Here is a 26278-nt window from a genome sequence, read left to right as displayed (position 1 = left end):
TGTCGTGAAGGGAAGCAGAGGCATTGTGTGTGGGGTGGGGTGGGGGTTATCCTGGAGGGGAAGAAGCTGCATTGGGAAGTGAAACTGACCAGGCTGTAGGAAGTGCAGAGCCTGGTCCGTCCACCTGAAAGTTGGGCCAGGAGGGACCAGGGGCCAACCATAAGGCTGGGATAATAGGATGAGTTCAAAACCAGCAACATAATTCAGTGTTTATGCCTTTTAGCCCGGGTTGAGGTGAGGAAGGGGTTGGCACTGGAATGTTGAAAATAATAGAAACACAATGTCTTGGGGGAGTGTGCAAAGATTTGAAATCTGTGTCTCTATTGGGAGGGGAGTTTTCTCATTTTTTGCATTTGGAGAGTCAAAAATGTTCCCTTGCAGAGGTCTGGAAGTCAGATATGTCTACATCTGTGGGCCAAGTACTTGTCATGATTGGGGAAAGTCTGGAATCTTCCTGTCTGGTTGTTTAGACAGGACAGAATTTGCTGGGATTGGTCCGTTGCTTATTGTTTTGGAAATCTGGGTCACTGGTTTTGCACAGATTATCTGTGATGAAACTGGGGTCCTTGGGGAAAACAGCCCTTCACTGAATCCTTTTAGGATGGGTTTATGCAAATGATTGATAGAGGAATCCTTTCCTCCTTTAACAAGACTCATTGTATTTTGTTATTACTTTAATTCAGGCTTCTTCTGTCATTTGTAGGTCCATACTCAGGGGCACATGGAAGTCCCCAGTGGTGAAAAGAGGGGCAATTGGTTTTTGTGTTTTGCTAACCACAACCAGTCTCCACTGCAAATGTCTGGTAGTATCAAATACACGTGTGAAGTGCAACACAAAAGCTTGTCCATGGAATCTTCCTTTGAAACACTTTTGCTCAAGTATGACAACATTTACATCTATTACTGAATTTTCAAAAAGACTGAAATTCTCCCCCACCGGTTTTTCTTGCATGTCTGCCTGTCAGCTAAATGAATGTAACACTTAATGGATCTAGGCAAGCAAACTGGATTTAGGCTCAAAACTAGTCTTAGGTCCACAAAAACCTGTGCTAAATCAATTTTATAGTCTTTGACACTATATCAGTACCTAGCAACACAAATGTGAGCATTACATCTTAACTAGAAGACCAGCTGACAAGATATAAGGATTTGTAATAAATAATAAAGTTATAATCCATGGAATTGTGGTTCCAAGCATAGGCAACCAATCACAGATATCTTGCCTCATACACTGATCATATGAACTCAACTCAAATCAAAATTATTCAGATTCCTGAATCAGATCTTTAAAGCTGCAGGGATGTTATTGTGACTCCAACATGTCAAAATGACATTCATTTTGAGTGTATAATGTCTGTTCATTTCAGCAGCATCCATGGTGTAAAGTTCATATTAAGACCACTGTGTTACAAGTTCCATGTTCTGAACTACAGAGCTTTTGTTTTTCCTTCTACTGCTAAGCAAAAGAGTGCAACAATTCTTTCTGAGCTTACAATATACTTCTAATGTTGTAAAATAACAAGATTGACTGGCACTGCAATCCTAAACAGAGTTACACCTCTAAGCCCCATTGTCTTCAATGAATTTAGAAGGGTGTGATTCTGTTTAAGATTGCACTGTTAGACTTTCAAGGCTGCACACTGTGAGAACTGCTGGGACAGGGCTTACTGGGGTCTGGGGGCATCTATCAACTTTAGCTTTCACTGCTGCAACACAAAATGGTTTCTGGTTAGCATTAGCTTCTTTTTATCCATTCTTACCATGACCAAAACCCAGGATTTGTACATTTGTCACAATTTCACACATGCATGTACAGACTGTAGCATAGCATCCAGTTGTGACTTATATGTATCAATGAGCTATCACAAATTACTTGACACTTCTTCTTGTGTCACCTGACATTAATTCAAATGTAGTACATTTCAGCAGAAAGAGTTCACACTTCCATCTCAGAAACTTTAAATGTTATATATGCACAGGGCTTTTTTTGCGGCAGGAATTCCTTTGCATATTAGGCCACACACCCCTGATGTAGCCAATCCTTCTGGAGTTTACAGTAGGCCCTGTACTAAGAGCCCTGTAAGCTCTTGGAGGATTGGTTACATCAACAGGGGTGTGTGGCCTAATATGCAAAGGAGTTCCTTCTACAAAAAAAGCCCTGTATATGCAAGACCAGACAAGAAATCTAGGGATGCATATACACCAGTCATTACTCTTTACACTCAGGAATCAAAAGTCCACCTACCTTGTATGACTACTGCAGGCTATTTTGTTAAACTGTTCATTCCTGGAGCTTCTCCTCAAGCCACCATAGCTGTACTTTAAAGAAAACAATTAAGCTGTAATTATTTACAATGGAAATTTTTTATGTAACAATTTGATGGCTGCCTGGAAGTCTACAGTTGGATTAAAGTGTACCAGGGGTGGCCAACGGTAGCTCTCCAGATGTTTTTTCCTACAACTCCCATCAGCCCCAGCCATTGGCCATGCTGGCTGGGGCTGATGGGAGTTGTAGGCAAAAACATCTGGAGAGCTACCGTTGGCCACCCCTGAAGTATACTATCATGTGCCATTTTATTGTTTTTCTTCTACATCTGGTTTCTAGCTGCAACACTGTTAACCCCAAATTATATAGGAAAATTTTCTCAGTTGCTAGATTTTTAAATGACCCCAAGGACCAATTTGTGCAATCATCAGAATCAAATAGTATGCCTTTTCCTGGACTTCAGGGTGCAGGTGGGGGCTGTATGCTTCAGTGTTACCCCATTCCACCTCAAAATTATCCAAGCACAGAAAACTTGTAGGGTAGTTAGAATGGTTGAACATATGAAGCTGTCTTGTCATCACTCTGTCCAGCTCACACTTTCTACTATTACTGACAGTAGCTCTCTGGAGCCAATTTGGTGTAGTGGTTAAGTGTGCAGACTCTTATCTGGGAGAACCGAGTTTGAGTCCCCACTCCTCCACTTGCAGCTGCTGGAATGGCTTTGGGTCAGCCATAGCTCTTGCAGGAGTTGTCCTTGAAAAGGCAGCTGCTGTAAGAGCTCTCTCAGCCCCACCTATCTCACAGGGTGTCTGTTGTGTGTGTGGGGGGGGAAGGTAAAAGCGATTGTGACCACTCTGAGCCTCTGAGATTCAGAGCATAGGGCGGGATATAAATCCAGTATCATCATCATCATCATCATCATCATCATCATCATCATCATCATCATCATCATCTTCTTCTTCTTCTTCTTCTTCTTCTTCTTCTTCTTCTTCTTCTTCTTCTTCTTCTTCTTCTTCTTCTTCTTCTTCTTTGCTTTCTCAATGTCAACTACCAGAGATAATTTAACTGGAGATTTTTGTTGTTGTTCAGTCGCACAATCAAGTCTGACTCTTTGCAGCCCCATGGACCATATCATGCCAGGCCCTTCTATCTTTCACCGTCCTCCTAAGTTCGTTCAAATTCATGTTCGTTGCATAGCTAATGCTGTCTATTTCTGTGTCTACTATCGATTCTACTACTGTCTACTGTCAGGAATAGTAGACAGTATGAGTATGCCCCATGGCGCAGAGTGGTAAAGCTGCAGTACTGCAGTCAGAGCCCTCTGCTCATGACCTGAGTTCGATCCCAGCGGAAGCTGGTTCAGCTAGCCAGCACCAGATTGACTCAGCCTTCCATCCTTCCGAGGTCGGTAAAATGAGTACCCAGCTTGCTGGGGGGAAAGTGTAGATGACTGAGGAAGCAATGACAAACCACCCTGTAAAAAGTCTGCCGTGTTGTGAAAGCAACGTCATCCCAGAGTCGAAAACGACTAGTGCTTGCACAGGGGACTACCTTTACCTTTTTAAACTATCTCATCCTTTGCCACCCCTTCTTCTTTTACTTTCAATCTTTCCCAGCCTCAGGGATCAATTTTTGGACCCATCTGCAGGTGAAGCTTGGGCTGTACCACTGAACAAATTTTCTCCTCAAGTTTTCTATGACATGCTGTTTTCTGTGTGATAACTTGGGCCAAGGGTGACCTTTGGTCATGGTTTGGAGGATACAATAGAAGAAGAGTAAACTATATTCAGAATCCTGAGTTCCTTGGAGGTTAAGGGGGGAACAAAGTTGTAAGATGTGAGATAAGACATGATGTTTTCTGTGCCAACATTCAAGCAGATAAACTTGCCCCCTCAGTCCCAGCCTGAAATGTACAACCCAGAGAAAACTTAACCACTAGTTTCAGTTGATTTCATATACAGGACATAGTTGATAAGTATCAAATAGAGTAGGAAAATCCTAACTATCTGTATCTACGCCAGAAGTATTTTTTCTTTCAGTAGGATGAATCCAATAGTTCCATATAACAGAAGACTTAAAACCACTGCAGTACATGTGCAATATCCCACTATATGTCAAATCAACCATTTTTCAATTCCTAAAAACTGAAAGATGGTAAAAACCTGAAGCTGACTTAATATAATGTACACACCTTATTGGATAATATTAGCATAGATTTTAGTATTATTAGTGCTCCAACCCCATCACCTTTAAAGAGTGCCATAAATGTTTTTTCAATACTATTTGTTACATAAATCTGTATTTTCATTACTAAGCAACTTGTAGAGCCTGTTTGAAAGAAGATGTGGCAATAACTCAACAATAATGGGTGCCATGTGGAAAAGCAGGGAAAGGGGGAGGAGACAGAAAGGCAATATTGCCTACCTAAGAAATATAAAACGTGGTTTATATTTTCAACAGTTTGAAAGTGAAATGAAAGCGGAGTATTTGGTGCACCTGTACAAACATATTTGATCATAACAGCAAGCATGGCATTCTCCATATTGGATTCATATTTCATAAGTTGTGTTCAAGCAAGAAAAATGATGATAATATTAAGTATTTCCTGAGTTTATTTTGATGGATGGCAGCAGAGGTATCTTTTACTTATTAAAATACAGATTGGTATAATTTAATAGATGAGGGTAATACCCAGATGTTCTAGGCTGCTTGACTAAGGGTGCTTATTAATCAACTTCTTTAGCACAGCTCCTCTTTCATAGTTTTAAAGATACATGCAGGAGCCAAAAATTTTATTAGACTTGCATGCTATGGAGTGGTATCAGACATTGAGCGCCTGATTTGAATCATGTTAGGGGATCAAAGCACCTCTTGATTGATGCATCTGTAAGAATCCCACCACTTATACCGTTCTTGCTTTTATTCCTGTTTCCTGACATTGTAGCAATAGGAGATTTTCACCAAAAGTCTTCCTAAAATCTTCTATTTCTTGGGATTCCTATCAATGGGATTTCTTTAAATCTTGCCAATTTTTGAGAAAGTGTTAAGGAAAGACCCTCACCAAAACAAGTCTGTTAGGGCTATCAGCACCACTTGTCAGGAAAACTTCATTCAATGAGCATAAGCAAGGCTTTTTTTTTAAGCAGGAATGCACAGGAATGCAGTTCCAGCTGGCTTGGCATCGGGGTGTGTGGCCTAATATGTAAATGATTTCCTGCTGGGCTTTTTCTATGAAAAAAGCCCTGAGCAAAAGCCATAGTTTTGACCAAGTGGTGCCATCAGGGCTGGACTTTGGGGCAGAAGCCCAGAGCCCCGACTCATAGGCTCACCAGGGAGGGCCTAAAAGAATGCTGTATCTCCACATTTGAAGTACACATTATCATCTAAAGTAGGGATGGATAAGGCCATTAATTCCAGACTCTAAAATTTCCTAGTAGCACCAGTATCCTTACTTCGTTCACTGTTCACATGGTTTCTGGTCCCAATCCTGATAGGACTTTTCCAAATGCACAGGGCTCACAAGCCAAGTAAGAATGAAAGTATACGGAGTTCTAATTACCACCAGATTACTAAGAAACCATCTCCATACAGCCAGGGCTCTTTCTGAGCAGGAATGCACAGGAACGCAGTTCCAGCTGGCATAAGAACATAAGAGAAGTCATGTTGGATCAGGCCAATGTTCCATCCAGTCCAACACTCTGTATCATGCAGTGGCCAAAATACACACACACACACTGTGGCTAATAGCCACTGATGGACCTCTGCTCCATATTTTTATCCAATCCTCTCTTGAAGATGGCTATGCTTGTACACACACACACATATATATACATACATATATATATATATATATATATATATATATATATATATATATATATATATATATATATATATATATACACATACTGTGGCTAATAGCCACAATAACCTCTGCTCCATATTTTTATCCAGTCCCCTCTTAAAGCTAGCTATGCTTGTAGCCGCCACCACCTCCTGTGGCAGTGAATTCCACATGTTAATCACTCTTTGGGTGAAGAAGTACTTCCTTTTATCCGTTTTAACCTGACTGCTCAGCAATTTCATTGAATGCCCACGAGTTCTTGTGAGAAAGGGAGAAAAGTACTTCTTTTTCTACTTTCTCCATCCCATGCATAATCTTGTAAACCTCTATCATATCACCCCGCAGTCGACATTTCTCCAAGCTAAAGAGCCCCAAAGCGTTTTAACCTTTCTTCCTAGGGAAAGTGTTCCAAACCTTTAATCATTCTAGTTGCCCTTTTCTGCACTTTTTCCAATGCTATAATATCATTTTTGAGGTGCGGTGACTAGAATGGTGTCAGGGGGTGTGGCCTAATATGCAAATGAGTTCCTGCTGGGCTTTTTCTACCAGAAAGGTCCTGCATACAGCTATGACAAAAAATCATGTTATTGAAATGGAATTTAGGGCAGAATGCACAACATATATCCTGGATGTTGCTGTGGAAAATACATATGTAAGTCTTAAGTAACTTATGGTGACACCCAGCAAGGGGCTTTCAAAGCAAATGAGGAACAGAGGTGGTTTGCCATTGCCTTCCTCTGTAGGGCCTTCCTTCATGGTCTCCAATCCAAGATCTGATGAGATCAGACTATACCATGTCACTTTCCCTCCTGCTGTGGAAAATACCCTCGCCATAATGAGGGATTGTTGATCTAGCTTTTCCAGAAGAGATCTCATTATCACAACCTGTCCTCAGCATTCCTCAAAGCTGTTAGTAAAACTTAAAAACTTCTCGACATTAATGGCAAAAGACCACTGCAGTAAAAAAGTAAGGATTGCTCTCCAGTGGGCACCCCCAGCTTGTATTTCAATCAATGTTGAATGTACTATCACTGAGCTGTCATCCTCTTGACTGGTATAGAAGCTCCACCTTCCAAAGCTGAACCATGGTAGAGACCTCATACAGCCATTCCCTCATCTTTATTGGAAGGGAAATTATTTCTGTAGATTCCCTGCCCCTGCTGCAGATCTTCAATTCTCTCTCTCAAGTCCCCCCCCCCCCCCCGAGACATTTGGGGATCATTCTGGGCTGCACTTGGAGGGATGAGGTAAGGAAGCTGTGTTCTGCTGACTAAAATCTGTTCTGTCCATTCCCCCTGTATAATTATTGTAAGCTTCGGCTACTGTTTAATGTTTGCAGTGATTCCGACATAAACACAAGTTAGGGTTTGTAGAATCTTTCGGGCTCAAGTGCCGTGTTCTACTGGAGAAAGTTTTTCTTCCAGACGTTTCGTTCTCAATATCATAATGCCCCTGTATAAATCGATGGTGCGGTCTCATTTGGAATACTGTGTACAATTCTGGTCACCGCACCTCAAAAAGTATATTATAGCATTGGAAAAAGTGCAGAAAAGGGCAACTAGAATGATTAAAGGTTTGGAACACTTTCCCTATGAAGAAAGGTTAAAACGCTTGGGGCTCTTTAGCTTGGAGAAACGTCGACTGCGGGGTGACATGATAGAGGTTTACAAGATTATGCATGGGGTGGAGAAAGTAGAGAAAGAAGTACTTTTCTCCCTTTCTCACAATACAAGAACTCGTGGGCATTCAATGAAATTGCTGAGCAGTCAGGTTAAAACGGATAAAAGTACTTCTTCACCCAAAGAGTGATGAACATGTGGAATTCACTGCCACAGGAGGTGGTGGCGGCTACAAGCATAGCCAGCTTTAACAGGGGATTGGATAAAAATATGGAGCAGAGGTCCATCAATGGCTATTAGCCACAGTATGTATGTATGTATATATATGTATATGTATGTATATATATAGATATAGATAGATATAGATAGATATAGATATAGATACACACACACACATATATTGGCCACTGTGTGACACAGAGTGTTGGACTGGATGGGCCATTGGCCTGATCCAACATGGCTTCTCTTATGTTCTTAAAACACCCTTCCTAAAACACACACACAAAATATACCCAGAAGTATTATAACTGGATTATATGTAGTTGAATACTGTTGCAAAGCATGGGTTTCATGCTAGTTGCTTATATGATTCTGGATAGCTTTAAATGCCTCTTTTCTTTGATGTAAACAGGGTGTGTGTGTTAGTTAATGGTTACACATGCTAGAGGGGGAGGGAGTGTGCTCTTCAAATGCAAAAGCTGAAGATCACATGGCAACTCTTCCATCCAGGATGCTCCCTGCCCTCCCTTTGGTAATCCAACTTGGATCCTGAAAAACTCCTCTGCAAACATGTCATCTTAGACCAATCATAAATTGCAGCTACAGAAATCTCACACTGCAGTAAGCAATGCATTGTCTTAGGATCACCTACTATCACATGTCTTAAAGATCAAGCTGCTAATTCCACCCAGTTTGCAGGCAGCAATTGTACTTGCAGGAAAAGAAAACTTTAAAAAAAATTACTTTTGATTCTCCACTGTCCTAATCTCTGCCACAAAATTCAGACATTTGGCTTTCCCCATGAGTTTTCTCATTATCATTCTGAAATTTTCCAATAAGCCATTTTGCATGTTTTGTAGGGATCATTTAAAATTAATTTTTAAAGGGTAAAGCAATTCATTTATGCGAAGCCACATCTCCAGATTGCTATGTTGCCCTGTTTAAAATACAAAACAAACCAATTCGCTTTTCTTTCTTTCTTTCTTTCTTTCTTTCTTTCTTTCTTTCTTTCTTTCTTTCTTTCTTTCTTTCTTTCTTTCTTTCTTTCTTTCTTTCTTTTCTAGTATCTATAGTTGTTTTATCATTCCTGTAGGGAAGAATAATCTCCACAAGCTCAATAGGAATATGGGAGCTGCTGGATTTAACAGTAAAACTGATTTTTATGGAGCTCCATTTTGTCAATGCTCTGTATGACAAATGAGATAAAACAGCTGTTTCAGCCTAGCTATAGAAAACATTGCCCAGGTTTATTTATTTTTATTTGTTTTTATTACAAGTCATGAATTTGTGTTATCCTGAGCACTGAAATCCGCTAGATGAGAAAATGATGCTTTATTTGAAAGATCTGCACCCTGCCCTCACTTCCTGAGGCGGCTTGTGTACTCTGTGGAAACAATAAAATGAAGCATAAAAAACTAGGCAGACTAAGGGATGTTTCTCACTGGCTTAAAAATCCGCTTACATTATCTAATGTAAATGTGTGGTTTTTTTTCCTCATGATCATACAACTTTGAAAACATCCCACTGTTGTTTCATTCCTTCCCCGTTCCCACCCCCATTCCTTAAAAAAAACAAACCGGTTTCTCCCACACTTTTGGGGGGCAAGCAAAATGTATTCACAAAAATGTGTAAGCTGGGAATCTGAACAAAATTTTTCATGTTGGTGTTCCAAGGAAACCTGCCTGCTTAAGCCCACCCTGAAGGGGCGAGTTTTTTAAAATTTTAATTTGCATGTCAGCGTTTCAATGCTTTAGTGCTGGAGGGTGCCTGCACTGGCAAAAGCTCTGTCCCCATAGGGACCAGCAGCCAATCATTGCCTTCTTCAGCACTTTTCTATTCACGCACAAGAGCACATTTTGTTGAATTACATCTCTCTAATAACATAACTTATTCCAGCATGCTTTACCTATAATTTTCAACATATACTTCCACAACTTACTTTTTTCACACTCACAATTAGTTAACAGAGTTGTTTTGACTGAGACGTAGGATGAAATGAAATATTGGTTTGTTGTACCCAAGTATATTTTAGATTTTTAAAGTATACTCTGTTTTCCAATTTTAGTGATTACTGAATTTATATTTTATATCTTTGGTTATTTCTAATTGACCACTGCAAGTTCCAGTCTTTTTAAATTGAAGTACTCTGTATGCAACTGTTCTACAACTATGTAATATATATATCCTCCTGAATTATTGTATAACCTTTTGCACAATCTTAGTACTTTAAACATTTTTAAAAGAGCACATTTTGTTGAACCTTGGGTGGCATTTCTGAAATCATTTTTGTAGTGCATGAATATACCTTTGGATTTCTGTAGTAACCCATGAGTGCCTGTTTCTGTCACAGGAGGCGATACCTCCTATGTGATAAGCTATGCACAACCTCCATTGTGATAAGCAATGCACAATCTTAGACTGCTTTCAAAAACAAGCATTATCAGGTAGCGGAGTAAAATAAGTACAATCAGTCATTATCCTTGCTGTGGTGAGTGACAGTGAGTCACTTAGGTAAATGAATGCAAACTCAGATTGTGGGGCGGGGAGCCAATCAGAGGTCCTGATATACCCTGGGAAAAGAGAACACCAGTCAATTTAGAGACACCTACTCCAGGTGCAAGCCTGAGGCGATGCTTGAGGGGAGGAGACTGGTTTTTAACACAGCCCCTTCAGGCTTGCTAGGTCACTTCAGTGCCCCAGAGCATCCACAATAGAACTCCCCCACTCCCCAAAATTGATCTACTGTGAATGAGAATGAATGGAACCCTGATAGGGAAAACCTGAGAAAAAATGTGAGTGTGAATGGATCATGATGAAAGCATGATAGTCAAAACTGCAATAATGGCAGGTGCAGTGTGAGAGACCTCTATGACTATTTAAAGCAGCATTGAAGGGGGGGGGGGAGACATCAAACATCTATTAACAGTCTCTAAGAGTACAACCATAAAAGCAGAATGTTACCTTAAAAGTCAAGAACAAGCCAACAGAAATCAAAAGATGATGAAGAAGAGTAGGTTTTTATAGACTATTTTTCTCTACTTTAAGGAGTCACAAAGTGGCTTATAATCCTGTTCATCTCACCAGAGCAGGCCCCTTGTGAGGTAGGTGGGGCCAAGAGAGCTCTGAGGGAACTGTGACTGGCCGAAGGTCACCCAGCTGGCTGCATGTGGAGGAAGAATGGAGAATCAAACCAGATTCTCCAGATTAGAGTTCCCCACTCTTAACCACTACACACCATTGGCTGGAAACATCACATAAAATTTCACAGTGGAGGTAGAGAAAAGCCTGTGAAGATTTCTTTTTAAAATTTGCACAGCACTGAAAGACTACACATTTGGTACAAGGAGAGCCTTGATGGGGAGGGAGTTCAGCACAAAAAGACATCCTCTCTGGAGCTCTCCCATTTTGCTTCTCAAAGTAGGGCCACAACTATTATTTCAACTGGTAGAAAGGTTCAGATGGGAGGAGGCAATCTTTCTCAGCCTCAAAGGGATTCTGATCTCAAAACATTACATGCATATGGTATGAATCTTTACAGACCAAGGGACCGAGGCAAAGATCCTAAACAACACTTTGGGGGTTAACTTTGAAATCCCTTTTCTGGCATAACCTAAAGCTTAATTTATCTTTGTGTAATGCTCATTGACAAATAATTAATTAAAGATTACTTTTTCTAATGTGGAATAATGTGTTTAACTCTAGGGTTATCTCTAAATTAAAAGTTGTGTTTCAAGGTTTATTTACCTGCTGATACACAAGCAGACTGGATGAGTACCCTTCCCCCTTCACTTCCATGTGGAAAAAAAGGCACAATGAATTGCTGGAGATGGGGAAAGGTTCCACATACACCTATACCATTCTCATAGATTAAGTGCAGCTGGAATTTGCCTGGAAATAACAGGGGGCAAATTAAATTTGTGTGTGGAATTTGGAACAATAGTAATATTTTCTGAAAGCTAGCCATTCTAGCAGGGCTATTTGAATAGGCACATTCTTTGCAGGTTACCATGGGAGATTAGCTCTGGTTATATAATGATACCCACTCTTTTGGAAACTGGGTTCTCCAGTACACCTGTTGATTTTTTTTAAATAAACACTTAGCTGAATGTAGGCTCTGCCTGAGTGAAAAAGCAAAGCAGGAAGAAATAACATCTTGGGTCCTGTACTGCATCTCATGCAAGAATAGATAGAACAATTTCTAGTCAGAAGGTTTTGCCGTTTCTCTCTTTAAACTCCACAGGAAAATTTGTGTAAGCACACAGCTTCAGTCAGTAGCTGTTTGCAATGTGCAAACTTCAGATATATAACACTATGGGACACAATGCAGAGAAAACTGTCTGACCCTTGTATTCAAGAGAAGCACCCCCTCACTTGTTCTGAAAAGTCAACTGATTTTGAAACTAAGGGAAGTTTCAGAAGCAATCATTCTAGAGGGAAATAGCCAGAAGACTGGCTGAGCATGCCCAAACCTCTTGGTATGCGTAAAACAGAGGTAAAAGAAAACCCAGCTTTGGTTTAGATTTCCTTTTGTGAATATTGACATCAAACAAATTTTAGGATATTTATTGTATTTAATATCTATATTTAATACTCAGTGAATGTTTGGGGGATTCTCAAGCACTTGCTAGTTTGGATTACATCATGTTCACCAACTGCGAACATCATTTTTCAATGGATTGTTCATCTGTTCTTCAACCTGTCCATGGCTATTGAGCAGGTTGCATCAAGTATGCCTTCCTAAAAGCACAGTACAGCATAAGTGACTTTTTGAGCATGTGAGCTTGCAGATAAGTTCTGATTTCCTTCATTCTTGCTGCATATCTGACAGCATCTGATAGACATGAATCAATGATGGATATCTGATACCTGATGAGGTTTCGTATTTGACATCTACCAAACTATGAAAAGACAACAGCAAATCTAAAATATTTACATTTGGATTTAAATTGGAGGCAGCTATGGGAGTTATGCCCTTCTGTGGTACCTTGATGACAGAATTATCTCCCCATATAACTTGCTTGGATAAATGATGAAGGACTGTGGTCTCTACTGCTGTGTTTAGCTTAATGTAAGTAAGAACCAATTCATGTAATTTCAGTACTGCTCAATGTGTCACGGTGAATACTTATGTTATGCTGCAGTTCTTTCTGGTGGTTCCAAACTTCTAAAACCCTAATGCACTGGTTACTGAAAGTCCCATTTCGTAGATTGTACTAACTCACTCTGTGTAATCTAACTGTGAGACAAGAGGACTATAAATAGTGTTAATAAAACAAATAAAAAACCCTATTGAATGACTGCATAGTAAGGATATACCCATAGCATCTGAAGATTTAAATTTTGTTAATTTATTTTAATCTGTCATAGACACACATAACTTTTCTCCAGTTGCTGTCTTGCTTTATTTTGTTGTGCAGCATTTTGCTGCTGCTGTTGCTGTTTAACTGAATATGACTGGATGAATGAGTGATAAATGACCAACAACTGGATCTACTGGAGTTGATTCTGATTCATCAAACTTGATCAGGCAAGTGCTTATTTACAAGACTAACTGCCCAAAACTGGGTTCAGAACTGCAGCCCTTCAAACTGATCCTGGATATTTTAACTCAGAAGTAAGACCAATTGGAGCTCAAAAGGATTTCTTTCCTAGTACAGTGTTTGGTATTGCTACTCCAGTGGTAGCTGCAATGGCAGCTTTTGCTGAGCTAGAGTGGAAGCAGATGATATATGTTGGATGGCTTTTTAATCTCTTGTCCAGCATTCCTACTAGTCTGACAATGGGTCTCTAGGCTTTGTGCATTGTTTTTTAAATTAATTGAAGGATTGCTCTTGAAGGGTGAAAGCATGAAGAATTATGTGTAGCCTGATTGGCTCTGCTATGTTTTTTGTCCCTGTGTCCTCTTGATCTCTGGTAATCCTAAATCATTTTGTTGGAGGAGTTTAGATTTACTGAGTAGCTATGCATTTCACTTTGCATCTGCTCTGTTAAACTGAAAGGCTCTCTTTTTCCTTTTGCATCTATCTTTGACTCTGTCTTGCAAATGGTGTCTCTACTGACATCCACTGGTAGCTGCAAGGGAACTGTGATGCAGCATAAACTGTGCATAAACCACTTATGTTAATCCTGCCTGTCGGGCTAGGTCATTGATTTAGTGCTGCACTGGATGTCAACTCCAATGTAAGGTCAAAATAATGTAACCCTTCCTGATTTTCCCTCATTCCTGAAGTCTCAACACACATGCATCTTTTTTCTTCTTTCTGGGATGCTAAATATACTTCAAAGAAGAAAGTTTCTCTGATTATGCTTACCAGTTCTCAATGCATAAGAATCAAACTTTGGATTTCTACATGTAGTGATGATTTGTAAAGAATGACAGCTGTCATCTGCACAGTTTTGAATGTTATCTGCCATTTAACATTTCAGCTATAATATCTGTTGTGCCAAAGTGGAAAGAGGAAAGATGTGTATCTTTATCTTGCCATCCTAAAGAAATATTACTTGGAATCACATAGTTTTGAGATGAATGGAAACCACACAATTCTTTTAGCACACTGATGACTGGCCAGCTCCCAAGGGATTAGATTTACCATATAGGGAAAACAAATGATAACACCAATCAATACACACACAAACAATACACAGAATGGAAAGTGTAGCAAAATGGTACAAAAGTATCCTACAGTCTCTAGAAAGAATAAATCAGGGGTATCCCAGTTCCAATGAAATCAATTATGTACGCACCCTAAGGATCTTTTCCTGAGAGTAAGCGCCAATTAATAGACCCAAGTAAGATTCTGAGCAGACATGCTTGGAGCAATCCTAATTAAGCAATCCCTACTCAGATTTATTCAATTGAGCTTATTTCTGGGAAAGTATTCTTAGGGCTGCCCTGTTAAGTATATAACTGTGTATGTCATTGATTTGAGTGAGATTGAAATGCACTGTTAAGTCCCTTTGATTTCAAAGGCTTTGATAAAACTAAAATTCTCTGGACTGAATTCATAAGGTAAAAAAGACAAAAGCAAATCCTATGCTTTCTCTACAAGCCTTTTCACAAAGCTTCCCTGAGATTAGTTCCCCCACACTCCAGCAGACTTTACAGAGAAACAGAGCCAAGTACTGATAGACTGGTTTGAAGAATAAGCTCAGGAGGATTAGCCATCGAAGTACTGCAGGTGAAACAAGAAACGGAGGAATAAATGCTTTCACTGCTTTTCTGGAGCTGTGATTCTGGAACCAGGGATGTGTGGACTTCCCACTGCCTCACCCAGGGCACCTGTGGGGGACTGGTTTTGTGAGCCTTCTTGTCATTCACTTGAAAAGATCTCAAGGGTTCCTTAAAAATTCAACAAGAAACCTCACACAAATCTAAAAAAAGAAGTACAACACTGTTCCTTGCCAGTTACAAAAATTATAAAAGATTTGCTTTGTGAATAGAAAGAGGAAAATAGGATGATAAAGTCTGTAGTTTTGTTCTGCACTCCCCTACCCTCCCAACCTGATCAAACTGAAAAGCAGCTTAAACTACAACTCCCAAATTCCCTTAAGGATGGGATTTGTATTTTCAGTGAAGAAGTCCTGAATCAAGCCTCTCCTGTTTTTCAAGGCCTCTTTTTTTCCAATTGACCCCTTATCCTTTGAAAAGGTTTTAGGGGACAAAGTGACACAGGGGACAAAGGGGACAAAGTGACACAGAGGGCTAAGTAATGGCAGGGGGATGGAGGGTCTATGTTCAAATGAATCTGTCCCCAACTCAAAACAGAATTAGACACTGGATCTCATCACTACTTGGAACTTGTATGAAGTCTTCCAGTATTCAGGATATGCTTGGCCCTCCTCAGCATTCCCACCTTTTCCTGGCAATATTGTGAAGCATGGCCCCATAGAAAATGTCAGAGGGGTGCTAGCCCAGCAGTGGCACTCAGCTGGAGAACACCTGACTGGTGTCCTGCTATACCACTGAGCCACAGTCCTTCCTCTGTGGCTCAAGGCAACTGGCAACTCACACATTAAAAACATGCAGAATTAATTAAAACCTCAAATAACCCCTCCACCTCAAACCCATTACTCAGTCAGGCTATGTTGATAGACTACTTAAGAATGGGAATACCCTCACACAATAATTTGATCCAGAATCCACACACATGTGCACAGGGAAATTAAATGTTAACTAATCATCCATGGTTCCTATGACTGATCAACTCTGCTTAGTTAACAAGTGCTGGTTTTCTGCTTTAAGTGTGGAATAAATGTATATCAAACTCGGTCTTGCCAGAGCGTGAAAGCCTTCAACTAGGCTCCTGAGAACTCTAAGCTTTGCCCAACGAGGAAAGAGGCTGTTTCGGAGGGAACTGTCCTGATTGGGCCTTCAACGAACATTTAGATTGGCTGACTTTTGGGACACTTGTAACATTGTACATAGTTATTAAAAGATGATTAGCTGGAGGCAATGTCTGGAGTGTATATAAGTGGGGATATTGTTGTGCTGTGCTTTGTGAACCGAATAAATCACTTGCTGTTTTAGAAGAAGAGCTGTTCCAGTTTCAGTTTATAATAATAAAATATCCAGGGATCATTCCTTTGGTGTAAAACATCCTTAGCAGCTGGATGAACTGAAAGCACAGGCACCTGCTAGGTATGCATCTGATGGCCAAAGCAGTTCTCAAATGTGTTTGTTGCTATATCGTTGGACTACCACCTACCCAAAAGGTGCCTTCTGACTGCATACCTCACCCCCCATAAACGAGCTGCTTTAGCCAGCTGGGGAAGAGTCAGTGAACAGAAGTCAGTAGTAGAGAGGCAGTCTGTTTGCCGAGTAGCTGGAAAAGATTTTCTGGGCTCTGTCACCTTCAATAAAAATGATGTCTTTCAAGGTGCATGTTACACTCAGGTTACAATTTGTTGGAACGTAATTCCTTTTGAAAGAGGAGTAAGGAAGCATCCAGCTCTTCAGTGGACTGGAAGAGATGTCGGACTTGATTCACCACAAAGTGACTAACCACAAATGTGTCTAAAGGAACTGAGAGGCTCTGTCTGTCTCAGTTACAAGTTACTAGTTGTTTGTAGTAATTCCATGCACATTACCCAGACTAGAAACCTACAGATTACAGAGGAAACCTACAGAGAAAACAGAATATTATAAATCAGATAAAACTACAAAAGTTATATATTTTATCTGCTAAGCTAGACTCTAGTCTAGCATATACTAACTGTCCAGTTCAGAAGTTACTTGTCAGTTTGGAGACAATTACCTCCCTTGATCAAATGCTCTGATTTTCCAGCATTGCAAGAATCCCAGGCATGTATCTAAGGCATGTCTGCACATTCATGTTATGTTGACTGTCATTCCAAAAGTATACTATCTACCATACACACAGAGAGAGAGAAAACCTATCCCACCATAGGGTTGATAAGTCCTGCCTCTTCCCTGGCCGGGGACTTAGGAAGCCATTCTTGGAGAGTGTGAGGATGTCCCCAGCAAGATGACATCCCACAGAAGTGACATCATCACATTGGGGACTGGTGCCCTGCATGCCTAAGCTGCAAGTGGTGAATTTGCTGCTGGAGTTCAGGTGCCCCCCACTTTTTGCAAGCAGCATTTAAAGGGTTGCAAGAAGTGGGAGCCACACACCTGAACAAATGGCTAATTCACTGCTGGAGTTCAGGCACTGCCAGTAATTTAGCCAGTAAATCATCTAAGTTTTGCCTTATTGTGTGACTGATAATTTCTCTTTTGATGTTATTTATAAGTTTTAATTTGAATATTATGGAGACATGATCACTACAAAAGATTCCCATAGCGGTGAATTTAGCTATTCTTGGAAGTAATTTACCTGCAACAAGAATATAGTCTAAAACACTTGGGTAGAGATATAAGTAAAGTTAGCTATCTGATCAGATGACATTAATTCCTGATGGCCATTTAAAATTTTCAAATTAAATTTTGCTGTTAAATTCAACAAATAGGTGCCAACAATGCTGATGCTTCTGTCTGAAGATATTCTACTGTTACACAGTTTAGAGAAGGCCAACTCCTCTCCAAACCTAGATTTCAGAAAATCTGCATTACTAGCACCGAGTCTTGCATTCATGTCACCCATGAGAATAATATGTGCTGTTGGATATCTGATAGCCAAGTTTTCAACATGTTTATCAAAAGCTAACCAGAATTTTGTAATAAGACAAAGACTCAGCATTCTGTGCCAGCTACTTAAATTAACTTTAAACCTTTGATTTAAAGCAGAGAACGAGCCAACACTTCCATTGTATCTGTTGATTATGTGCTACAGTATTCATGAATAGTGTATGTATGCTTCAGAAAATATAACAGTGCGGGGTGGGGGGAGTAGGATAGTATGAGAGATTCTCCTCACAGAAGGTTCAGTGCTTGGGAGTTCTTAATCAAGATTGTCAGACATTTCCTGCTCGTTTTCAGCCACCAACGGCAGGCGTAGGTGACTCCCTCCTTACTGCTGAGGGGTGGACCAAGCAGTGTTGTGTGATCTGTTGCCCACTGAACCACCTGCAAGTCATTTCGCTCCAGCTGTGGTAGACCTCATGCAGAAAAGCAGCCTAAAAAAAAGCTGGCTTCTGGCCAACCACACTGTTAGGGGCTTGCAGCTTAATTCTTTTGCTGACCTCCTTCTGAGAAGCATAATTCATTAAATACAGTGTCATAAAAGCTGTGGAGATTAGAAAGAAGAAGATACTCTGCCACCAGTGAAGCCAGTAACAAAAATGGTGACCAATAAGCATTATACAGAAATGTGGGTGTGTGCCTCACAAATACAGCTACCTGTTTTTAGCTCTTCTGTTTTTAAGATCAACATGGGGAAATGATAATTGCTGTCTCTACATACAGGCAATCTGTAGGAATGTACCAATCAGGGCTAGACAACACAAGGTCTTGTATTGCCTATTCCAGTTTACACAGTTAGCAGAAGGAGTGACATTGTAAATATGTGTGCCTCTGTTTCCCTCAGCTTGAATAGTTTGAGCTTCCTCTGCTGCATGACTGCTGGAAAATGGCAGCATCTGAGTGGGTTGATTGTAGCCAAAAAGAGAGAAGCTGGGAAACAAAATAAAGGAAGACATGGGAAGCAATCTGCAAATGTGAGAAAATGGAATGTTTCCTGACCAGCCTCATGAGAAAGGCATTTGAGAATAGGTGACTGTCAAGATCGAGAACTTCCTGATCACTTTAGAGAATGAGGCTTAAACTGGTTACCAGGTTGGTGGCATCAACTCCAGAGATCAGAATGCCATAGCCTCCCTGGGATCAAGAGACTTGGGGAGAGGGGGAACTCTCCATAGTTTTGGAGGAACACTCTATAGTGGGTTACATCCCTTTGTTTTGGTAGGGAGTGGTTATTGCCAATGTGATTTTAGTATCCCTGAGGTAATTTACATTTTAGATGCTTACTTCTTTTTTTTAACCCTACGATGGATTCATCCTGCATTGTCGGAACTGGTGCGTGACTTATAGCACCAGATCCTGGAGGAGTCAGGATAAAAAAAGGAGCAGCAAAAGAGTAGGTCCTGGGAGTCCAAGTATTAGAATCCCATCGAAAGGCTGTAGTAGAGAACAATACCATACACATTCCACAGAACTCTCTCTCTCTCTCTCTCTCTCTCTCGTGCTCTCATTAGGTAAGGCATATGGAGATAATTCTACAATGAGCGCTAAGGATCTTTGAAAGGAAAATAGGAGAATAATGTAAGCCACTTTGGGTCCCCTCCACACTGGAGAGATAGGTAGGGTATAAATGAAATAGGTAAGTAACGTCAAATATGTGAGGAAAAGCCCCCTTTCCGAACATCGTAGTCACCAGCATGGTTGCCAGGGCAACTGGAGAAGTAAACACACACACGTCTGGCCAGAGAGTGTGAGCAAACCTATCCAGGAATATACAGGACTTATGGGTACAAGCAGCCACCAGTTACATAGACACTCTAAACCGGTACAGAGTGCCTATCAGCAGAACGGACATCTTCCCGTCATCTCGTATGCCAGCCATGGAGTGGAAGAGACTGAGCTGCCAAGGAGATATCTAGGCGAACGGTTATGAAGCACTGACCATGGAATCCACCGTGGATGGCTAACATCACACGCAGCCATCTTCTTGCCAGACTTGACTCCATTTCATCGTAACAGAAGGCTCACGTACACACCAGATGTCACCTTTGGCCTACAAGCAACCCATCTACTTAAAGATTGGATAATCATCCAACAGTCACTCTCTTTGTCCAGCGGAACTCTGGACAAAGACAAGTGCCCAGAAGAAGACAGAAGAAGAGGAAGACCATCTCCAGCCAAGAGCCAAGTCCTTTGTCTAAGTTGGGTGTTACCTAGGACAACAATTGACTCTCTATTGTCACCTTTTAGATAAGCCTATCTAATCTTAAGTGTCCCCCACCCAGTAGTCACCTCTATTCTTCTTCCCAACTGTCACTTTGGAGCTGCCCCAGGGTCCGTTTCAACCTGAAAGTTCTCTCAGGTACACAGGATCCAGGCAAGTCATTGGTCAAGAGCAGGCACCCAATTAGGTGCCACCAATGAACTTTCTAATGGCTACTGCAGTAGTCCAGCCCTTATGGTCACTGCAGAGCCTCCCCTTTCTCCTCCCTCGTACCTCCCATCCCCTAAGGGCTCAAGAGAGTCCTTATAACCTGTGGGCTAGCTACCCACAGGTGTGCTTCTATCAGTATCCCACCTTCCGCTGCATAGATCCATCCCCGATTCTAAGGCCAAGTTTCGGGTCCCTTACCCGCGCCCTCACTCGTCGCCAATTGGAGCCTTCCTTGAAGACTACGATAGGTAAATATTACCCTGTGTGTCTATCCTTTTTGTTCCCCTATCCATCTATCTATATTTCCTAGGACTGTATGTGTGATTGTATGAACGTTTTATCTTGTATGGAAGTCTATATATATATTTCCAATAAATTATAATTGATTTTACTAAATTAGAGTCTCTATTATTTTAAGCATTACTTTCTGGATATGTATCTGGTATACATTGGGAAAAGATCCCGAGTGAGCCAGGTGCCCACCTGACTAATTCCCCAACCTCGTTTTGAGGGCATTTCGGCTTACAAATAGTCCCATTACAGATGTATTTTCTGATAATTGGGATTAATGTCTCAATAGCCTTGAATTTAAGGATTCCTCTTTAAAACCTTGGTTACATAGTAAAGATCTACAGGAAATCTTAAGCCTGGAGGACTTTAACCAGTTTATACAATTGGGTTTGGAAAGAAAGAAAGAAAGAAAGAAAGAAAGAAAGAAAGAAAGAAAGAAAGAAAGAAAGAAAGAAAGAAAGAAAGAAAGAAAGAAAGAAAGAAAGAAAGAAAGAAAGAAAGAAAGATCTAATTACTTGTGAGGAGCTGAGTGTTTTGACTGTTCCAGTCCAATTTCCTGTTTCAATTTTTCCATCTGAAACATGGTATTCAGACACTTTCAAGGACATCCAATATGTTTAGGCCATTGAATGAAACTGAAAAGTTGCTATCCACAAGAAAAAATTCCAGAGAAATGGGATTGGATTACAAAAGTTATGTCATGGAGTGAAATGGACAAATTAACAAGAAAATTAAGAGACTATGATTTGGAACTTTTTAAGTTGGAGTGGAAGAAATTCAGAAGATACGTAGAAAAAGAGTGGAAAATAAAAGGACATTGGACAATCTTTGATAATGATTAAGGTTTTTTAAAATAAGAAGATAACTGTTGGGTTTTTTTTCTTTAATAGTTAAGTGTACCTTTAATATTTGTTTCTTTTAAGTAAATAACACTGGCGGGGGTCAAGCAACGGGGGGAGGGGAGGGGGAAAAGTAAGATATGGGGTGGAGAGTTTTTTCTTTCATTTTAAGTTTTCATAAGTTGTAGAGATAGTTTTGCTACCATATGTTACTAATAAAAATTATTTATTCAAGAAAAGTTGCTATCCATAGAATCATTGGAGTTGGAAGGGACCTCCAGGGTCATCTAGTCCAACCCCCTGCACAATGCAGATACTTCACAAATATTTCCACCCCCACCTCACAGCACAGAATCTCCTAGTGCTTGACGATATGGAAAACAGGGCTTCACAGCTTCTTGTCAGTTTCAGAAAAGGTCTGGTCAGTTTCGGCAGTGGGTTTTCCCCTTTTGCCTGCATTCCTTTCTGTTTGCTTTAATTCAATGAAATAATGCTAAAATACATACACAAAACCTGAAACACAAGGATTTAAATGTAAGGTGCTTGCTGGATAGTACTGCACAGCTGCAATTGAGGCTATTGCATTTTTTTTTATGGACACCACCTCCCACACCTCACAAGTGACATTCCACCCCAATTTAGAAAAGTATGTTTTTAAAATTGTAGCTGCAAAATAAACTCACTAGAGGAAAAAGGATGGTACATAAGGCAGGTACAGTATCCAAAGTAAAGATTAAAGGCTTACTGATCTGAGAATCTGCAGTAAAATGTGCTTGAATAATGGGCCTAGGTTTTCTTTGTTATTAAGTTTAAAAGGCTGATATATTAGAAATAACTGAAATGTGTGTCAGTATTACCAGTAGCATCATAAGTAATGTATAAAAGAAAGCAATGCAAGTAATGTAATATCTGAAAGAAAAAGCCTGCAACTGTGTTTATTGTAACATTGTAATGTATTATGATTTATTAACAGTAATATTTTATATATATATACACACACACACATATGTGGTCCCAAAGGTTGTAGAGAACATTATGAAAACATTTAGGATTACCTGTACAAGTAACAACAGTGAAACTAAAAAGAAGTGTCTTAATATTACTTGTTATACTTTCCTAGGAAACTGTTTCATCCCCAAACTACTACTCTTCATCACTGAATTACTATGGCTCGAAAGATTAATGTTTCCCAGTTACTACTGTATGTAAGGATATAACTGATGCCTTCATGCTGTCTGTAGTACAGTCTCAGTGGACGATACAAGAGCAGCTACCAAATTCAAGTTTCTCCTCATTGAGTTAAGTGTCCAGGCTCATTTGAACCAGTCAGCTTCTTCCTCTAGTTTATCAATGGCCCATACATTAGCTCTGTTATAAAGCAGCTTGCTGAAGGTGTGAAAGTGATTTCTCTCTTGATTAGTAATGTTCCACAGTTCACAATGATGTCTTAAATTTTTGCATTCAAACAATTAATTTGATTTGCCTGAGTATTATGTTTTTATGTTGATTTCTTCCTACATCCTTGGACATTTTTAGGACTTCCCACCTCCCAACAATAATTGTTATACTCACTTTTATAAAATAGCTAGAATAATTACATTTGTCATAAAATAATAGATAACTTGATGGACAGGGCTTTTTTTTGTAGCAGGAGCTCCTTTGCATATTAGACTAGACCCCCCTGATGTAGCCAATCCTCTAAGAGTTTACAGGGTTCTTCTTACAGGGCCTACTCTAAGCTCTTGGAGGATTGGCTTCATCAGGGGTGTTTGGCCTAACATTCTAAGGAGTTCCTGCTACAAAAGAGCCCTGCTAATGGATAAGCAAAAACCATGCAAACACTGGATCTTCTGCCATTTAAAAAGAGTGAGACAGCTTTGTTAATACTGGACTTTAAACTGGTCATATTAATCAGTCTGATATTTGTTTCCATTGGTTTTAATCAGAAACACCCTAGAAGCCCTTCCACTTTGTCCCCCCCCCCCAACAAGACAACTGAATTTCTCTCTGCAATGCAAGCACAGGCATATTATACTCCTTTCCTAAGTTGCTCAACAGCCAGGGCAGAGCCAGGGATAGCCCTGTCATGGAAATAGCCCTGTCCCTGACAGGAGGTAAGGAGGAATGAGGCCACCCCCATTTCCATCTCTCAGTGGAGGCCATGGTTGCTGCAGTTTTTGCCCAGCTTGCACCTGTCCACATTCTGCCAGGCAGGGGCCACCAGCTAATGGCTACAGTGGCTCCCGCCCACTCACATGCAACAAGGAAAATGAATTTGCAATGGTCGCTTGCATTAATTGGTTAACACTGGTAGCAGCTCCCACTTAGGTTGGCTGCACTTTCCCCTCTGGCTTTAATGTCCAGTCCTCTCTCTGTGTGGAGCATATGTGGAAAGATGATAGGGAGCCACTTGTCCTACCTGGACAATTCCACTTATGGATGGACCCCTCTGCATTACCTTGATAACTGATATCAGATGCCAGCTGAATGATTTTAATAGCTCAGTTTGTAGAGGCCTGCAGAAATTTCTAAATTCCACCAGAGAGAGGTATTGCTCCCTGCCTGAAAAGTATGCAGATCACCTAGTGAAATCACTATATGTGAGAAGTTTTATAAAACATGAGGTAAAGTGTAAGATAAAATAAACAACTGTTTGGGGCTCTAAGACTGCTATTGTTCCCTAATAGCAGAAAGTAATCTGCCTGCTATAGCAATGAAATGCTTTCCTCAGAGAATTGAAACGGAATGGTTCAAAACATACACAGTACAGCTCAGCATCATCAGTCTTACAGACAACAAGACCCCGGTCAACTAACAAGGAGTAGCCCCAGCAACACCCTAAAAACCATCCACTGTAGGTCTACCAAGTGCACATCTATGGTGAGTGAACAGTTGCCCCTGCCCTCAAGTGCCTGTGCTCAATCAATTGAACAGCCAGGAAAAAAGAAACTGAGGTGGAAACAATATCACAGTATGTGAAGCCACTTCCAAGTGATCACCCGGAAATGATATATCACAGTGTCCACAACGCTCTCTCCTCCCCAAACTCTATCCCTCCAATAACTCCTGTGATTCAAGGTATAGGGCTGGTGGCAACCCTAGGCCAACCTATTACATTTTGGCCACCTCTCCATCTCTTTTATAAGTCATTTTGAGTCCTGGAGTCTAATTAATGTATGGGCCTCTGATCTTTTTTACAGGAATGCGCTGATGCAGAAACACCTTGTTTTTCTCCATACAGTGGTAGGGGTAAGCTAGGCAAGGCAGACTGAAATCACTTCACTTGCAATTTCGTTACTGGACGCAAGTTTAGTATCTTCATTAAAATGATAAGTTTCTCTAAAAGCTGTAGGTGACATGTGACCTTCTAATGCAATATGGTCCCGCTTAGCCCGCAAGAACATATTAAATGTCAGGACAGATGAATCCAAGGATTTGATATTTATGAAGGTCAGCAAAAGTGTGAGTAATATAACATAGTATTCAATTTAAAGTAAGATTTGTGTTCATAGAATACTTAAAAAAAAGAAAAGAAACGCTCATACACAGCTGTGGCCGCCAATGCTGATAAATGATTTTGTTAGATTTAATGCATAATGTACATTTGCAACCCACTTACTATTAAAAACTGACACCATATTTTAATTTAAATATGGATTAGAATATTAAACCTGGCAAGCATCCAAAATACAGTATATTTTAAAAAATGTATGAGAACATTTGTATGAGTAGTTTTTAGGATTTGTTTTTCCTGGATCACTAATGATGTCTTGGATGCTAAGTAGGGTCAGCCCTGGTTAGTATTGGGATGGGAGACAACCAAGGAATACCAGGGTTACTTCACAGATCTAGGCAATGGCAAACCAACTCTGAATGTCTCTTGCCTTGAAAAGCCTATGGGGTTGTCATAAGTTGATTGTAACTTGACGGCACTTTCCACTGCCACCAAAGAGCATGATTTGTTTCTAAGAAAATAGCCTAACTTAGCTTGGACACACAAGGTCTTTAACAAACAAAAAGATTGGCATCTTCAAAATGCATTAACATCAGGTAATTTTACTATGCTTTAAAAGTGCCATCCTATATGAGGGTCACCCTTCTAAGTCCTCTAACTGGGGTGGAATTCTGCTATGAGTGGAATTTATGTGGAATGGTCATCTATAAGGCAGATATCCATACTTCCAAAATGCTGGGGAAAACTCACCTTGTTTCTATTTTATCATATTTAAAACAATTATAATACTACATTTTATTATTATTATTTATTGTATTTGATGAATCACCCTATCCTGGCCAGTGCCAGGCTCAGGGCGATGTACAACAGTAAAATCAGTTACATTATATATATAAAAAATCAATTACATTTTAAAAATGTGCTCTAGATTGCCTCAGGACCATAGCCAGGATTTCTTAATTGGGGGGGGGGGCTTAAAAACAGTTGTGGGGTACCATTGGAAAAGTGCAGTTCAAGACACAGTACCATACCAACAACAACCCAGCCAGCCATCCCTCAGCCGCCCAAGACCACCTCCTCCTTCTCCCATATCCTTCAGCCTTGGCACAGACAGAACCCTGCCCTACAACGGCTCCTCCAGCTCTTTCCAAAGCCCCACCAGCTCCCCTGCAGA

Source organism: Heteronotia binoei, chromosome 1, assembly GCF_032191835.1.
Source record: "Heteronotia binoei isolate CCM8104 ecotype False Entrance Well chromosome 1, APGP_CSIRO_Hbin_v1, whole genome shotgun sequence".
Taxonomy (NCBI): domain Eukaryota; kingdom Metazoa; phylum Chordata; class Lepidosauria; order Squamata; family Gekkonidae; genus Heteronotia; species Heteronotia binoei.
Note: the sequence above shows the minus strand (reverse complement) of the source record.